Below are 19,356 nucleotides of genomic sequence, written 5' to 3'. Positions count from 1 at the left end.
CTACTTAAATATTAAAAAATAAAAGAGGTACAAGAACCTGCTTTGTGTGAAATTATTCTTTTTTCATAACAAAAAATTCTGAACGCTTTTTCTGGTTGCATGTTCCCAGAGCTCACAGAAGAGTGGAATAATTTTCTAATACAAATAGATTTTTCTTTTTTCAGCATAGAAGATTGTATTTACAATGATCTAATAATATTGTCCCAAATTTCAATGATAAACATAAAAACGGAAGGTGCATTAACATTAACCCTGACTAAGATAAATTTTTAACTGCACTTAGCATATTTAAATTTCCTCTTCTGTTTAGAATAAATGCATCTTGGAATTTTTCTTCCAGCATCTGCTATTTTTTGATTATATACATTTCTGGTCTTTACTGTTGCAACAAATTGTCCCCCCAAAAAATGGATTGATGAGTTTTACCCAATACCACTTTCGTTTTTGTCATTCACTTCTTAGTCACTTATCAAAATAGTCTGAAGATCATACCAGCCAAATCATCGAGTCAAAGAGATTTTCCCCAATGTGATTTGAAGCTACCTCTTAACTGCCAAGATAGGAACTTAAATTTGAAGAAGTGTCCTTCACATTTGCCTGGCAATATCATCTGAAAGAAATATTTTGTAAACTTTTGCTGACAAAAAGATATTCTGGAATATTTTGCACATCTTGAAAGAACAATTCAGTACAAGGACACAAATTTTCGGATAAGTTGGAATAGAAGAATTTAACAAAGTTACTGCGTTGTCTAAACTAAATAGGTCTTTGGAGATCAAATAGAGGCCCAGTGCAAGGCCATGTTTTAGGATAGCATTTATCAGATTTTTGAAATACCTGGTAGGTTGTGTATGGGTTTAAATCCCTCAGCCATTCCCAGGACGTTTCAGCACATCTGCATTTTTTATCTCAATGGGTACAACTGCAGTTATGACCACAGACACACATTTTAGCAGAAGGGCCTTACTAAATCCCACAGTGGCAAAAAAGAAGCATGTGCATAGTCCTTTGGAAATGGTTTAAACTGATCCTGAATAAAGCAAAATTTATTGATTTGTACCAACACTTTGCATCGACCTAATCATGCATGGATTATGATATGCACTAAAAGGTAGAAATGATCTAAAAACTTTTCATCCATTGAATGAAATACTTTTTATTTACGTGACATATATGACATTAGACAAATGTCCAAGGCTTAACTTCACAAAATTTAAATGCATGAATTGTAACCCACAGAAAGCAAAATGTAATTCTTCCATGCTGGATTTGACTCTTAAAATTGAAGCATTAATTTCAGAAACACCTAAGGGATCTAGGGAGAGAATTTCTATTATAGTTCAGTGGGATTTGTGTCCATAACCTCTTTAGCCTCATTTAAAATTGCAGTCAAAGATTAATCTCAGAATGAAATGTATCTTTTGCATATCTGGACAGGTCAAGACCTCTGGAATGGAAGTTGAGCTCTCTTGTACGTCAGGCTTAGATCTATCTGTATGGAAGTAGTCAAAATATGTGCAAGATGCTAAACTACAACATAGCTCTCGTTAGTTAAAAAACGTACAACAACAATTCTTTATAGACTGAAAACCAGAAGTAATTTCATTGTAAGTGTTTGGGGACACTTTTATAGGTGGCAATCCACCTTCATCAATACAATAGAGACCTAAGCAATTGTAATTTTTATTTGATTTTCCTATTATTTTTAAATTAAAATTAAGGTACTAGAAAAACTCAGAGCTGAATTTTGAAATTCAGGAAACTACCTCACGCAGTGATTGCTCTCTTCTTTTAACGTTCAGTGCCATTAAGAGTGGATTAGACAGAGCTGCCAGCCTGAGCTGTTTTAAACAAATGGAAAATCATTAACAGCAATCCTTCGAATCTTTGTGCACAGGGCAGCTACTGCTGGAAGGAAACAAGACCAGAAGAGGACCTGTAGAGATCTGGGTGAGCAGACACTGGTAGATTAATGACTGGCATTGTCAGAACTGAGTGATGGGGAACTGCAGCAGCTTCATAGGCTCACCCCTACTAGTGGGTGTTGCCATGGGTACCAGCTCAGAGGTGTCACATTAAAAAAAAAGGGGGGAAAGGGAGAGACAGATGAACAGCAAAAGGGAATAAAGAATACACACACCACAGCAATATAAAGAGACATTCCATGTACACAACAAAAATGGGGTATGTTATGATATAGTAGAATGTGAAAAAAAAGGAAAAACCAGTAATGGTTGAATTCTCAATAAACCTTCTGAATAGCATGACCTAATTTATATATCTATGATTGCACATTTTTATTTATTGTTTAAAGTCCGGGCAATGATAGAAAAGACTCTTATTAATCACACATTGTCTGACAACAGAAAAGAGTTATTTGAGGCACACAATCACTATTCATAAATTTATTGTTATTTAGGACCACATGTAGTCTATAAAAAATAAACTTAATGATTTATTATCATTTAAAACCACAATTAGTTCCCAATTCAGCAAATGACATCAACATCCCTAACCATCCCCAGCATGAGCAGTCGTCCTTTACATTAGATGGACTGCTTAAACACTTGGTGATTTGTGTCTTATCAAAAGTAATCTTCTGAGGTAGCACAGAGGCTGTTTTTAATAATCTAGCCAGGAGGTGAATACCAACCATGAGGCATGAAACACCTTTGGCTAAAAAGAGTGGTCACAAGATAGAGAAGAAAAGGAAAAAAACCCAGCAAAACTCCCACACAAATAAACAACCCCTCACTTTTGAGGCACTTCGAGCAAGTGTTTCCCAAAGGGCAGATACTATTTTTGTCATTTTACTGTTTACTTGTTTGGCTTGCATTTCAGTCAGATAGATATAAATGAAGCCTTTACTGCTTCAGATCTGTTGAAAGTTTGCATAATGTCCATGTTCAGTGAAGTAATTGTGGTGGATTTTGTATCAGGAAGTTTCAGTACGTGACAAAACTTTGTTTACAGCTGCTGAGAAATAAATGGATATCAATGAGTACATTGAGTACAGAATACATTAATGCTATGATTATTAAGTTATATAATAAAATATATATAAAGTTGTGTGAATTGTGTTTTGACTAACTTCTGTAGCACTAAAATTTAATTAACCAAAAAAAAGTGAACATAGAAAATATTTGGTGTGATGGGAAATAAGGGAATTTAGTCCTGATTTCTAGTGAGTTGGCTAATCTGTTTCTTGTGCATAACAATTTTGGCAATGGTCTAGCAAAAGCAAAATAATTAAATCAATATTTGCTTTATATATTTAATAAATTTTATTTTTATGTATTTCTTAAATATGTTTGCATTCAGCTGAATAGGTTATGTTACACTTTTCAGAAAACTTGGTGTGTCTTTTAACTACCTGATCCTCTAAACAATCTGTCAGTTTAACCTTGTAAAAAGAGGGGAATTGGAGACAAAATTATGTGGTAAGTAAGAAACCATGTAAGTCATACAGCTGTGTATTGCCAGCTGCTTCCCTCTTTTTTTGGACATATCCCAGTGAATGTCTGAGGTTTCAGAGAAACAAGTATTTACATTTAAAGTTACACTACACTACTAAGTATAAATGTATTTTACCCCAATTTTGTAATTGTCTTGGGTGGGAAGTTTCTCAGTTGTCGGGGATAAAGTAAATGTTTATCTGGAATTTCCCCAGGAGGGAATTCCCTTATATTCATAAAAAACAGTATAACCAACAGAAGTAATGCCACTAAAAAAATTGTGTGAGATATGACAAGTAATGTTATCAAACCAGACAGATTCAAGAGAAATTATTTGGCACAATGGGTGTCCCAAAGTTCATTTTCAGTATACTGACTCAAGTTCTGAGCAAATTGATGATGGTTAAAGCTTACTATTATTTGATTGCTCTTGAATGATATCTCTGGAATAGTTTGCTGTCCTTTAGCTTCTAGGAAGTGTAATACAAAGCCATTAATCTCTTGTCTTCAAAATCAAACTCTTGACTACAGTGAAATCGAATACAATATTCATTAACACTAATCCAGTCTTCTGTCTGAAGTAGTATTTCTTATTAGACAAACACCGAAGTGTATCAAAACAACTTTATGTGAACATCAATAAATTCTACTGTGCAGACTTATATGGAAATTATTCTTGTGATGTCTGTGTTATTGTGTTTTACAAATCAAAATGTGACTTCTCTCTTCAGGGCTTTTAAATTTACTTTTCATGAAAATTAAAATCCCATTCTCAAAAAGAAGCATACACAGTGCACAGAAACGAGGAATGAAGATAATGATATGAACAAAGGGGGAAAAAGAAAGATTTTAGCACCCAAAGAAACCTTGGAAGAAGAAACTTGACCTTTTAGTTGTCTCTTCATTTTTCAAAAAAATTAAATTGAAATAACTAAAGTCTAATTTAAACTAATTCACAAGCCACTGTACTATTTATTACCTATTGTGGAGTATGCTAAGCTATATTATATGCAGAAATGCCTAGACAGGTGTCTACTGTGAGTGATTACTCAGTAAGTACAGATGACAGCTTTCTGTGACAGAATGTTTAACTCTAGTAGTCACAAGACCAAACAAAATTGTTTCCAAAAAATATTTTTAAAATATAGATTACAAGGCCTAGGAAAAGCATCTATTATTCACAAGTGGGGTCATCTCTCTCCTAAATCTTTTGTCAGATAATCAAAACATTTTCACTTTTTTTTTTTTTAAAGAGAGATGTTTGCTCATGCTTGAGCAAAATCACTTTGCTAAACAGCCCAAATTAGTCCTTCTCTGAAAAACAATCTACACCTTTAGGTTCACATGGTATTTTCGACAATCACAGTAAAATGAGGATGATAACAGACAAATCCCTCCGGCTACTGCATCTTCTCCTTCTCCTCCCTCCCAAACACAGAGACCATATGATGGAACACACAGAACCACAAATTACTGTAGTGCACGGTTCCTACTTAATAATGACATCCCATAACTTAGCAAAAATCTGCCAACATCTGCAAGCTTCTCTGCAGTTTTGTGAGCCAAAGTTAAAAATCATGTGTGACAGTGCTGTGGAAAATACAATTGATTCCATTCTGATTGTGTCAGTTCCAAACACAGACAATATTGATGATGCTGTACAGTAATCTTATTGGACTTGGGCCCAACTGAACATTGGTCTTTGTCAACTCATTATTCCTCTATCAGAGGGATCTCACTAGATTGATCTTGCCAGAAGCTCTTGATGTGTCTCACAAATCACTGTTCTGCTGTTGGCAGGCAGATTCGAGTACTGCACAGTAATTGCTGGATTTTTTTCCTTTCCCCAGAAGGCAGTGACTACATACTGCAAGTCATTGTCATACGAGAGAATATAACCGTCCTAACAAGATAATGTAGTTAACTGTGCAGTATCTGATTGTGCCAAAAAGATGTGGTCATACTATATATGTTACTAAAGGAGCAAAATTATTTCAAAGCTAAACTTTTTTTTTCTTCATCCTTACCATCCCTTAAATAAATAGCCCAGGTTTTCACATTTTTAGTGTGAAAACTTCTTTGGATAAATTGTATTATTTTAAACTGCAAGGCAAATGTGGGAAGATCTTAATTGGCCTCTTGCCATTTACATGTATAGAAACAAACCACACAAGTGTTTGCACAATCAATACTGCACTGCAAAATTCAGACACAGACATTTGAGTATCTGACAAGAAGTGATTACATCTTGGAAACTTCTTTTATGCTCTTAGCCAGAGGAAATAAACTTGTTGGCTCCTAAACTCTTTGCTTGTCCCTCAGAAAGATCCAAGAAGATTAAGGTTAATCTTTGGCCTGGGTAAATGCTTTCCTTGAGATACTATCAACATATCCTCTGGCTAGTCTTAGAAGAACACAATGACAAAACCAAATTTAAACACTTGATGCCCTGAGTCAGATAACCTGGATAATAGCAAGAGGCTGGACTGGAGTTTCTCCAGGAAAGCTTAGGTTTTATGTTGACTGAAGGAGCCACTGGCAGCCAGCTTCATTCCCACAGTGCAAATGGGGAGAATAACAACCCTGGAACAGCTACACTGAGTTATCCAGCTCTGGCTTCTTGCTCTCTTTGTGGATGACTGCTTTTTTGGGAAGGTGCAGGGGCTGAGAAGTAGATGGAACACATTATGGCTGAGAAGGACTGTGATTCCTGATTAGTGGAATGGTTACTCTATTGAATAAAGAAGGTTTGAACGAATTTCCTCAATTGCTAACATCCATTTCTAATGGCCTTGCTCAATTTCCTTGTATTAGGTAATGTAAGGTACAAACCTTAAAAGATCAGATAAAATCCAAAAAACTCATTCCCTACTGAAATATTAAAATACTCACTGTCAAATAGGCAGGTAAAGGTCAAAATACAGGCAGAAATGATGCAGGTGATGAAGCTATGGGAACTATAAAAGGATGCAAAGCCACAGTGATTGTTTTTATACGACAGAGCCAAACCTACTTGCGTAAATATTTAAGAAAAGAAAATATTAAATTATTCCACCTATAGGCAGCAAACAGAAATAGCATAACATTATACTAAATTACTAAGGACCAAAATACAAGGTTCAAGGAAGAAAAAAGAACAGTGTAAGTGCAAGGCCTATGTTTTCCCCAGCTAGATGAAGACAAATAAATTGAAGAGATACTGGCAATTTATGTCATAAAGTTTCAAACCAGTAGCCCAGTTAATTTAAGAATGTACCTTTAATTGTTCGAAGAAACTGCCTATAAATATGAATTTTTTGTCCTGGTTTTCCTTGGAGGCTTAGTGATTTGCCTAACGATTTTTATTTAAAATAGAAAGAAAATATCAAAGCACTCTTAAAATAAAATTTGTACAAAATTAAAAGCAATAAAATAAAATAAACCAAAACATTTAAAAATCAAATTAAGTCTTTGGATAAAAGGAGAGATCGTGTGACATCCAAGGACTGACTCCAGGACTATGAGTGGGTGACTTCTGACAGAAATTAGCACATAGTTGTCCACATACCCAGAATAAGCATCATGTGCAAACTTTTGTGTTGAATCTTTTCCCCCTGACCTGTGTTTTTGCTGGTGTGTTGATGCAAGAAATTCTAAATATAGCAGAGCCAGCAACAGGAAGATTCCAAACATAAATCAAAGTAAATGTAATTTTCATTTTAAATATAATGAAAATATTGCCTTTATTAAGTTTAGATAATCATCAGATTACAGAATATGCCTTCCTGGTAAATTATTCTGCAATGTGCAAGAATGCACAAAGTGACTTGGAGTCTGCAGGCAGGTGCAAAGGAGAGCTGCTTTGTTGCAAAAACCAGGACTTTTAAAGCAGTTAGCCTATTATCATTCCATTTAAGTATGGCAAACATAATCCAACCAACCACCATACAAACAATGTGAGCGTGTAATGGATCTATAACTTGTTTTTCTTCCTCCAATTCAGCTGAGTCACTTTCCCACGGTCCTTTTCTGCTTAGCCAAAGTAGCAGGCCTAAGCCATGATTTTACAAGGGTAAAAAGGCCCTTATTTTATAAGGCTTTAACTATATGCAACAGTAGAAAATTTAAGACCCTCAAGTAGAACTGGTGTCACCCAAAGTCCTCTGCATGTCATCTCTTGGAGCTGGCCAACTCCTGGAAAAGTCCAGGACCCTGATGCACTTGTAATTGCCATGCTCTGTGAGTATGCCTTTTTCAGCCCAGATGGAAAGACATTCCATCTGCTTGGAATGCTTAGTTCAGGATCTTTTTCACTACTTTTCCATGCTTTTTTTAATAGTATAAAATAGACATTGATCATCAGCTATAATTAGGAGGATATGGTATTTCCTATTAATACCATGTTCAAACAGTTTTGTTTCTGAGACTTAAAGTCCTCACTAAAGCCAATTTACCTAATTGCTATTGTGGTAATATTGAGTTTACTTAAATGCTTAATAGAACTTTAAGTATAATAAAACAAAAATATTTAACTCACCCTTTAAATTATTGTTCATAGCTGGTTCCTCTGTAAGTTTATGGGTTAGTGCAAGTTGAGGACTTCCCATTAATAATGAATCTCATCTGTTGATGGAATAAGTCAATAGCTACTGTGCCTTGGAAATAGAGAAAGCAAAAAGGTGACCTACCATAGGACTTTTAGCTTCTTTCTTTGAGGGGGTTCACACATATTCCAGACTCTGTGCTCTGGGCTGGTTACACATTTTACATCATGCACATGTCTATCAAAAACTTCCTTGTTCAATATCATGTACTGAATATCAATCTGCCAGTGCTAATGCCCACTGTAGAAGCAGAAGTGCTCTGAGTTGTCCAGCATCAACAGGAGATTGCTTTTTCTGAGGTGGAGTTGTCTTCTCTGCTTTGTATTATGATATCATGGTAGTACAAAAACAGTGTAAGGAAATAGAGACTCAATCTGTCAATATTTACAATATCCTCATGGTAAACATTTTATATTAACTATTTCTGAAAGTTCATAGTATGAAAATCAAGCTTTTATGGCAACTTAAATGCATGCTTTATTGTGCTATAATATTCAGGATATGATTTTACTTGAAAATTCAAGTAGATCTGAACAATTGCACAAGTGTAATTTTGAAAAAGAGACCATCTCAACCCATATATAGAGAGTGGCTGTAAATTAAAGTATTTGGGGAAGGGGAAAATAGACCTCAGCTGTACCAGCTTACGAGAATTTATCTACCAGGTGAGGTGAAAAAATTATGGTAGCTAGCAGCCTTATTAAGGTTCACGTACTCTGTAGAAGGCAACAGTCACAATCTAGCTAAACCCCTTATCTGATTTAATTCAGACAATGCTGAACCCTAACAGTGGTGTGGCCCACTCGCTGTGAATGATAAGATGAAGACTCAAATTGCTAGGCAGCTGAAAGTCTCCCTTACAGACAATAATCCAGGGATATTTATCTTTTGGTTCTAAGTATGTGTGCTAAATACTAATCAGATAATAGCTAGTTAGCACACTGCATTTGAGCTCTAGAGAGACTGATCAGATTGATCAGATATTTGCACCCCTTGCTTCTTGCTTTGGTTAGATAATTTTTTTTTTCTGATAAACATTACAGACGACGTATAGCCGAATTCTTGGTCAGTGATTTTATTGTATTCTCTTGGAGAAAAAAGGCCCCAAACTCAAAAGCAACAAGGAAAACCCTGCATGAACAGGGAAGCAGAGACTTGCTGTATGCATGTAAGCGGCTTCTGCTGTGCTCTTCATGTCTGTTTATCTCACACTTGCTCTCTGGGGCTATAGTACATTGGGACAAACCAATTACTGTAGTCAGATTAGCAGTATGCTTTATTCCTATTCTATTTAATGATAAAAAATGAGCAGAATCCTCCATAATCCTTCTTTGGTTTCTTCAACTATGCCTGAGTGTCAAAGCACAAACCAGGAATAACTGGTGAGCAACCACAAGCACATTTATATTTAGACAGGACAGTGGTTAAATTAACTAATATTTTGAGAATGCTGAGGTATTTAATAACCAGACATAGTTTTCAGCACTTTTTTTTTGTTATGGCAATAGACCAAGTACTTTGCTTTACATTAACATCCATCAATGCCCCTGTAAAATTCTAAGGGATTGAATTTTTAGAGCTGCTGAAAATCAATAGCTTCATTTGTAACTAGAAGAGCTCTGGATTTCTGAAAATTAGGGTCTTGTATGCATTTGGCAATTCTGATTCATGTATGGCTTAAAGGCAAGAGTTTCTGCATCTCTGTTTTGTATTTGTTGAATTTTACTTGTGTCAGGAAAAGGCTGACCAGCATCTCTCCTTCTTCACTGAGATCAGAGGCATCTGCACATTGTCTGTGTTGCTGTCTCTCATGATTTAATCATGTGTCTCGTATTGGCTCATCCTAACTGAAATGACTAGCTCTTTGAGACGGGGGAGTACAGGAGAAAAACAACTTTCATCTTTGTTAAAATAAGCTTCTAGTCCCTATCCTTACTAAGAAAAGTGAGAATCATTATCAAGGTTACCCAAGGTTACCCACATTTTTTCTTTGAAAAATAAGATGGCAAATTAAAAAAACCTCATATATTAAAAAGAACTAATTTTTCTAGATAATCTCTTGATCTGGATGTAAACTTTGGCAATTGGGTATCAATTACAACTTGGGCTGATTTTACTTTCTAAAGAAATAATCTCACTGTGAAAGAGACTCTTTTTTTAAAGATAGGGACAGAATTATCACAGAATATATTAATGGAATAAAAATGTCGGTAAAGTAACATGAAAATCACATTCACATCATTTGATAAGAGAACTAGGTTTCTTCAATATTAAATCCTCTTAACATCTATGAGAATGAGAACTGTTCTTATGAAGTCTTGTATTTTTAGCTTATCCAGCTGTGTCCTGAGCTGCAAGCATACAGTATTATAGGTGAGGCTGAAAACTGGCAATGTCAAATTTCATAGTGAAAACTGGTTTATCTTTTACTAACAATCTTGGCAATGTGCAGTGACCCGACCTTGGAGTAGTGGTTTAACAACCTTTGCCCAAGCACTTCGTGGCTCTTCTTATATCTGTAATAGTTTATGTGATGGACTATGAAGAACTGCCAGATGACAGTTCTATTTCATTTTTGTCACTGCATGGCTCTCCATTTTTCTCACAGTCTTTTTCTCAAGGGCACAATTCTGTAAGTCAGTGTGGCAATGTTGAAGATGGGTATTGCTTTTTCAGTTATTGTACCTTGATGCAGCATGTGCAAGTCTCATGCATGCTGCAATTCCAGGCCCTGAATAAAAGAAAATCATGAGGAATTTTATATATCCTCATTTCTTTCTTAGTGAAGATACACTGAAATTGTAGAATGTGGATATTACATTAGGAAATTAGTTAAAAATGTAGTACAAACCATTCTGTGGGGTTTTTTTAATGAATCATCTAGCAAATGGTTTATAGATGCTAGAAAAATTAGCTTACTCTTTAGAAATGTCGAGGCCTTTATTGACAGTGCATACAGAGGAGCAAAGAAATATAAAGAACAGAAGGTACGAAAGGAGAAAACCAGACTGAGTACATATCCCAGCCCAGTTTTTCAAAGAGCAGCCAACATTTCATAAATTTCTCTGCGTGATGTACTATGTGTTTAAAGATATGCATTTACAGTTATGGCATAGTTTTGCCCACAAAGAATTAGCAATTAAAGATAGCGTGTCTGTTCATAAAAAGGCATTTCCATTTATTTGCACATCAGTAGATTTTGCTTTTCCAAATGGTTTCAGGTGTATATGCTGTGTAAAAACATATTGATATTTTTTGTTGTGTGACTATTTCCCTTTTGACTTTTTGGTTATGACTTGTCACATGGACCTTGATAGGTCCATGTCAACATCCTAACTGCATGTCAGCAGGCATTTTATAGAAACGTAGATTGCAGTAAAAAATGGTTTGCTAAACACAGAGACAGAAAAACTCATATTTAACTTCTGCAATATAACTCGTGGTACATCTGTTGATATTCTATGAAACAGAAACAAAGTAATTTTTGTTCTACAATTAATTCCTCGCAATTATGTCTAAATCATCCCCATGCTAATACTTGGCCCCAGCCTTATTTTCAGCTCAGTACTAGCTTACTCTGCCCTTGTGAAGAGATGTCATGGGTGGCATATGCTGAGCCCCTGCTCCCTGTTCCACCCTGCTGCATCAGAGGCAAAAAGCAAAGTCCTTTGTCATAGGTGCAGAGCAGGAAGCACAGCAAGAGAGCACAGACCTGAAGACTGACACATTATGGGTTTCTCCTTGTGTCATATACAAAGCACTTTTCCAAAGTGTTTTTCAATGGCCTTTTTAATGTCAGATGCAAAATTAAGTGAAATGTTGGGGGCAACACAAATCAGAATTAGTTGTTGATTCAGGATGTTTGGAAGCTCATATCTTTTATTTCCAAACATAAGGGAGATAAACTTATTTTTTAGTATGGAGGTGGAGAATTTGATGAAATCCTCTTCAGTTTGATGGTTAGAAACTGAAAATTTTGTTGATAGTTTTGTGCCTGCATTCCTCTTTTTTTTTTTTTAATTAACCAGATTCAAAGCTAATTGCAATGGACTATAAATACACATTTCTATTTTTCTGTTCAGTATTCTTTTGTTCATCTGAGCATTTTTCTCCTGCTCTGATAACTGCTATTCTATCAGAGACATGGCTTCTTCTCTTTGAGTGAACATCATTTTATCCTCCAACTTAGAGTAGTATAATGTAGTATCCAACTATCCATTAATCTTCCTGCTCATACTGAAGATGTCCTGGAAAGTCATATATATGTGCTACACTTAGAGAAATGATAGGCTATGGCTCATTATGCCCATTAAATATTTTACAAATCTTTTCCTATTACAGTTTATTGTTCCTCAGTGAATATATTTTGGTGCCTGTTGACTATATATGTATAGCCTTTAAGCTTTAATGAATGATTTACTCATGTTTTTGTTTCAGCTGGATATTTTATGAAGTATTTATATATATATATATATATATATATATGCATGTATAAATAAATAAATAAATAAATAAATAAATAAATAAATATATATATATATATATATATATATATATATATATATATGTTTTTTATAAATATAGAAAACCCTTAGTCATCTGGGACATAAAAATCTGTCTGAAACCATCCATAGGCTGGCATCTGAATTTAAGGGGAAATGCCATAAATCTTTAAGCTTATTTTTTAACATGAATATACTCCTGCATCAAATGGAAAATCTTGGTATATTAAGGGCAAACTATCATAACTGTCTTCTGTGTTAGAATAAAAAAAGCTCAAAAATGTGTGTTGCTCTTCTATATGAACAAGTTTTGAAGTAAAGGTGCCTCAAAGACTTTTGAGTCTGCAGTGCCAGTTATATCATGTATATTACATTTCCTAAGGCTTCATAATACTCTGAGATTTAAGGTTGTTTGCTTGTGAGAACAGTGAATAAAAAGTACTTTAACATATTGTTCAAAAGCCCCACTGCAGGCAGCAAGACAATACATACTCCTTGTTCTGTAAATCACCCTGACATGAGAACAAGTATTCAAGAAGTTGGGAAGGAGACCTTTTAGCCACAAGGGATTTCACCTGAAGTGAATCTATCAAAGGCCATGGAAATTAGGAATTGCCATCAAATCCTATGTAAAGAGGAAAGTGGCAAGTCTGGACTGAATGCATTAAAATATAGCCACATTGCAAGGAGAAACACTCTCCAGAAACAGAGAGCAAATTTTGGGCAACAGCGTACTTCCTCCCACAGCACCACGCAGAGCCCACCCAGCTCATGGGTAAATCTGCCACTGGGCTTTGTTGACAAGGTTTTTGTTTTTCTGTCTCAGTGTGGCACTGCTCAAGCAAGAGCAGTGCTCTGCCAGGACCAGTCTCTTTTGAGTCAGTCTGTTAGTGACACTGGGCCTGAGTGGTGGTCTTTGATTTTGATGAAAGCCACTCACTGTAACTTTCCTTAGTACATAACAGTTTCAGGATCCTGCATTTCCACTACAAAATTTAAATATCTCTCCTATTAAGTTTCCAAGAAATGGGTATGCAATCATCACAGCAGCTTTCCAGTGTTTGGTTTTGGCCCTGTGACCACAGCAAGCATTTTGGAATTCACTCATGTTTTCCTTTGCTTTGATATTAAAATCCTTTTGCAGGATCTCTTAAATATTTTTATAACTATTATAAATCATACAATATGATAGTCACTAAATCTTTGAATTCTTAAAATAGAGTTTTTGTCAAAGTGTAGGATGAATTGAATTGTATGCATCTGAAAAGCCACCATTGCTTGATGCCACTGACTAGGATGCAGTCATCATATGATTAGTGCTAAGAGGAGCTTAATTTGAGCATAGGTTTCTCTATGTAGACTTGCAATGTGACACAGTAGCTTACTTGGGATTTCTGTCAATTCTTGTCTTTGTTGGGCTGCTCTGGTCTACCAAGTGAATGAAATGTCACCATTTTTTTTCTCAAAAATCTGCAGTATAACATTAAAAGCCAGGCCTAGAATATTAATAAAGATAACTTAAAGAGAACACAGTGAAATCCAGATGAAAATTGTAGTTTGTAACCAGTTTTGTACTATGCTGCAATAATCAGAGAAGCAATAAAGGTAATGTTAACTGAAAAAAAAATTTTTATTTTATAATATTGTAAATTTTTTCCTTAGCTCAAGCTCTCATCTCAGTGAAATAAATGGCACTTCTGAATATATTTTTTCACCTCTGTATAGCGCATGAGGTTTTATTGCTGGTAATTTGGATATACAATTAACTGTATCATCAGTCATTGACATTATAACTTTTTATATTTTAAGAAATAGTTTACACACTCTTAGGTCTCATCCTCTTTGGGACTTTTTCTGATTCTGCTTCATATACAGTCTTCATTTTCACTAGGGCCCACAAGCTTGATTTATATGTCCTTTACATCAGTAGGGTTTGATTTGAATAGAGAATCCTAGTTAAAATTGTAAAAGTGGGTCACACTACAAGTTCATCTGACCCTCTTTTTATAACTGTCACTGGTACAGGAGCTGAGCAGGCATAGCAATATGGAAGCATTATGGCAGACCACATACACTGCAGTATTTCTTTCTGGATCACAGCAATATGTGCCTTAAAATTCTCCAGAGTCAAAGACTGGAACTGGCTTTATGGACTTAATTCCACGAACTTTACTAATTCTACTTTACCCCACTCATATCTTCATCAAAACACAAATCTCCTGGCTTACCTAATCACTTTGTGTCTAATATTACAAAGGAATACAGATTAAATTGCATGTCTTGCCAAGAAAAATAGAGATGATACCTGAGCTCTGAGATACCACTGAGGCTTAGGCTAATGGTTTGTCTGATGGAAAGAGTGTGCTGCTTAAGTAAGCAGAAGTAAACAGCAAAACAGGATTATAAATCAAATGTTCTTGACAAAGAGGTGTTCTTTTTACAAGTACTAAAGTGAATGTCTTCAGAAGCATGAAGAGTTATGGTGGAATACTAACTCTTAAGTAGAGTAGAGAATAAATATCTATGTTATAAGAATGTTTTGCAGGAATAAATTTAGTGTTTGTAGTTATGATAACCTAGTGTTATGAACAGCATGGCACTACTAAAACGGGGAATGCCATTGAAAGCACAAGCTAGACACATAAAATAATCCTTTTCTTCTAATTTGTATTATTATTATAAAATAATTCTTTTCTTTTTATTGGTACTATATGAGTTTGGTACCACAGTCAAGAAAGGGATGAATCCTTGGGACAATCTAGAGGAGAGAAATGATGATCCAAGATTTAGAAAGCATGTTCTACGAGAGCAAACAGAAAAGAAAAAGGAAGAATTTACTCTCTGTTGTTGATTGGAGGAAAGCAATTCACTAAAACCACATAAAGGAGAGTCAGATTGGGTGCTATGAACAATATTCCTAAAGTAGAACATATCACTGGCAAAGATAGCGGCTTTTCTGCGAATGAAAGTTTTCAGGAGCACTCTAGGCACCCATGTCTCAGGAGTAACACAAGTTTAGCTGGTTCTGTTATAGGAAGAGAATTTGGGTGGGAGAATTTTCTGACTTTTTAATGTTCCTGTGACACACTGAGGTTATAAGGCTCGTTGAACCTACAGTATCTTGACAAACCTCTCTCTTATAACACCATTAAGCCAAAATTTCAGTTTGATTGGTTACTACAGAAGTGCTAAGGGACAATCTAAGACCCCACATGCTGGGCAATAATGCAGTGCTCTTTTTCAACAGCACCAAATAGTTTGCAACTTAAGTGGATAGCACAGATGTGGGAGACTGGAGAGCTGTAAAATATACTAGGAAACTCAGATAATTTGAAAACATCCATGTCTTTTAAAAGCAGCTGTGTCCATTTTGAGCACCTGCAAAACGTGATCATCACAATTCTCAGTGTCTTAGAATTGGCATCTGCATGATACTGAACAGCTGCAATGGGAAAAGAAATTATTTTGTACGGATGTCGATTGCTCGAGACCAACTTCCTTGTTCTGCATTCACATAGCATCTTGGCTGGTGTTTCTCACCATTATCACAATAGAAATCACACATAAAATGCAGCACTTTTTGGAAGTGAATAGCAATAAATCATAAAACAAGTACTTCACCAAATAAGTCAAATCACAAGATTTAGATTTTTGAGGCTTGTCTGAGCAAACATCCATAAGCTCAGGTGTGTGTCTGAAGGTTGTGCAGAAAAGAAATCGTAGGAAAAAGTCTTTTTGGTAAGATTTCAAGTAAGGTCTTGCTTTACAGTAGCCTTGAAAGCAGAATACAACTATTCAGTTTTTCTCCACTTTTCACGGCTTTATACAAGTTCATATTTTTAAAGCATTCATCATTTTCTTGTCTAGTATAACAAAGAGGATTGATTCTTTCAAAAAAGTCACAAATAATCATACAATGTCAGAATAAATATCAGCTAAGCAAATGGATGTAATCTATCTAAGCATTCTGCATTTTTTTAAAATGAGAACCAGGTTCTCAAGTAATATAACTTGACATGGATGCCATTTGTAAAAATGTCATTTTTAAAACCTTTGCCAAACTACACCCACTTAGGAGATTTACTTATGCTTTCCAAATTCCTAAGAAAGAGAGAGGGGCTTACATTAGTTCTTAGACTAACTGATGTGAGATTTTGGAAGGAATTAAGGATGTGGTGCAGCTGGGTTTTCGTATAGTCATCAATAAGGAATTGGTGATCAATTGCCCGGTTGTCATTTTCTTGCTATCGGCAATGCTGTGGCTCACGAAACATGGCATGTGACACCTGTCATGTTGATCTGCTGAGGCAGTTACATGAGAAGGAACAAGAAACTATTAGCATAACATTTCCAGTACATATTTGACTTTGGAAATTTACAGCTGAAGTATGTGGGTCATAGCTCACAGTCACTTGATTTCATAATGTTTTACATATCCCCAAGATGTTTGGAAGTCTCATACCTTCTTCAAATCAATAGTTTTAATATATTTGACAGTCTGAAATCTGCTGTGGATGGGACAATGTTTAACATGTGAAAATACATATTCATTATATAAAAATCTAAAGTATTATAATTTTGGTTTATTCATGTCTGTGAGAATATGGCAGGTGAAAGATGGCTAGAGGAGGTTAAGTGATGTTCTTGTAGATTTGCCATGATGTGTAAGATAAAAGACACCCATTAAATTATATATCTTATTTATGGAGAAGGAGAAGTAGCCCCTATGGATTGTCAAATACCATATGAAATATTGCCAAGCATAGTAATGTGTTCTTGCTAATAGTTCCATTGTTTGCCTGGGACCAAGGAGTAAAATAGATATTCAAAAGATATTTAATTTGTCCATATATTTTAGGCCATTTTCTGTGAGGTATTTTTTTTTTGTTTTGGTTTTTTGTTTGTTTGTTTTTTAAAATTAAACCAGTACCTCTTCATTGTATTTATCTAGGATTCAAATAATTTTAAATATAACAATATATGGAAAATAAATTATTGTCAGGCTGCTAGTTTGAAGCCAACACATTAAAATGACTTTTGGATTATTAATTATATTTTAAAAGCTCTTAAGATTCAGTATTATTTATTCCTTTAATGAAATATTTAAAACACAGTTAAACTCTGTTTTCTTTTGGAAAACACAGCATAAAAGCATAGCGTACCACAACGGACATTATCAGATGGTCTTTAGTTTGAAGTAAACAATTGTTTGACCAGTCACAGAATATGCCCTTGTCTTTCCTAAAAGCGATGTAACAATATCAGAAAACAAAATCCCAAACCAAAACAACCAAAGGCAAAACAATCAAAAGCCCTTGGGCATTATGAAGCAAGATATTTTGCTTTGGTCATCACCACACACAGAAGGAAACTTTCATTTCCAAAACTATTCTCCCAAAGAAAAAACCTCAGAATAACAGGGATAATCAGAAAAAAAAAATATTCACAAAAAAAAGCATAAATCATAACTACTCAATGAAGAAAAATCTTAATCTTTTATATTTACTGGCCAAACACTTACTCCAATTTGTAATTCTGAAGAGCAGTGTTAGACAATAAAAACTATGTATTGCAAAATATTGGACTTCCTGGCATTAAATATTTGTTTTTTACAGGCTTATTGCTTTCCAAGTGCATAGTTTTTAATTCCTCCGCTTCCTACTAAGATGCCAAAATCTTTTTGCCACATCAATCTACCAACCCACTTCTCACTTGGAAACACAGGTCAGGAATGTGAGAGCTAGATAGCTGATTCTACATGAATCACCATAAATGCCGAGTATGTTTAAGCTTAGTACAAACCTACAAGGTTCACCTTAGAGTTTATCTGGTCCCCAACATCTTAATTAATGCACATTGACATTTTGGCATGACAAGGTAATACTGATTTACTGCTTTTACTGGCCTTCACATTTGTTCTTCTGTGGTCATATTGTTAGTGTAAACTTACAGTGCTTGAAAAGTGCTAGACATAGCTCTTAGTACCTACATCAATGTACAATGAGATAAAGGACCAGAAAAAGGACATAGGTTCTGATTCTAGATTTAAAACAGTTAATCAGTTGAAATCAGCATTACAGATTAAGTAGGGCACTTTGTTTTTCCCCTTTTGCAGATAATGGTAGTTTGTCTGTAGTGAAAACTGGAGTTTCAAATGCCTGGTGTGTGTTCAGCTTTGTCATTCCCACCAGTACAAGCAACAGCTGTTAAAACTGGGTGGCCAAGGTTGTGCCGCAGGATAATTTTTCAATGACAACTGAATAAAATTTATTTTTCATTTTTTTGAAATAAATATTTCGATAGAATGTGTTCTAAAAACCAGAAGTTTCCTTTCCTACCCTCTCAAAAGTTACTGCTGTAACTTTGTGTCTCTGATAGGCATACAAGTCTAAAACTGTACAGATATTTTGATGTCTAACCTAACATTTAGTTTTGTAAAATATTTTAAAAACATTTCCTGTAGTTACATAGGTTGTGGTAGTTGGGAGTGGGGCTGGGCCCAGCCTCATCCCCAGTGGGCACAGCTGTGAGCAGCAGGTGAGCAGCACTGACAGCACTGAGCCATGGAGTGCCCAGGGGCACTGACCAACCACCAAAGGGAACAGAGGGCACACAGGGGCAATGTGTGAACATCAAGGGTATGAAAGGCTGGGCTAAAGCACAAGAGGGACGGATGCTTGCAGCCTGAAATGAGATGATGTTACTCTGTATGGGCAGATGCCTGCTGATGTGGTGTGGTGTTACTCTGTGTGGGTTGAAGCTTTCTGATATGGTGTGGTGACACTCTGAGTATGGTGGTCCTCTCAACTGGAGCAT

Source organism: Haemorhous mexicanus, chromosome 6 (genome assembly GCF_027477595.1).
Source record: "Haemorhous mexicanus isolate bHaeMex1 chromosome 6, bHaeMex1.pri, whole genome shotgun sequence".
Lineage (NCBI taxonomy): Eukaryota > Metazoa > Chordata > Aves > Passeriformes > Fringillidae > Haemorhous > Haemorhous mexicanus.
The sequence above is the reverse complement of the archived record's forward strand: the minus strand, read 5'-3'. Positions refer to the sequence as shown.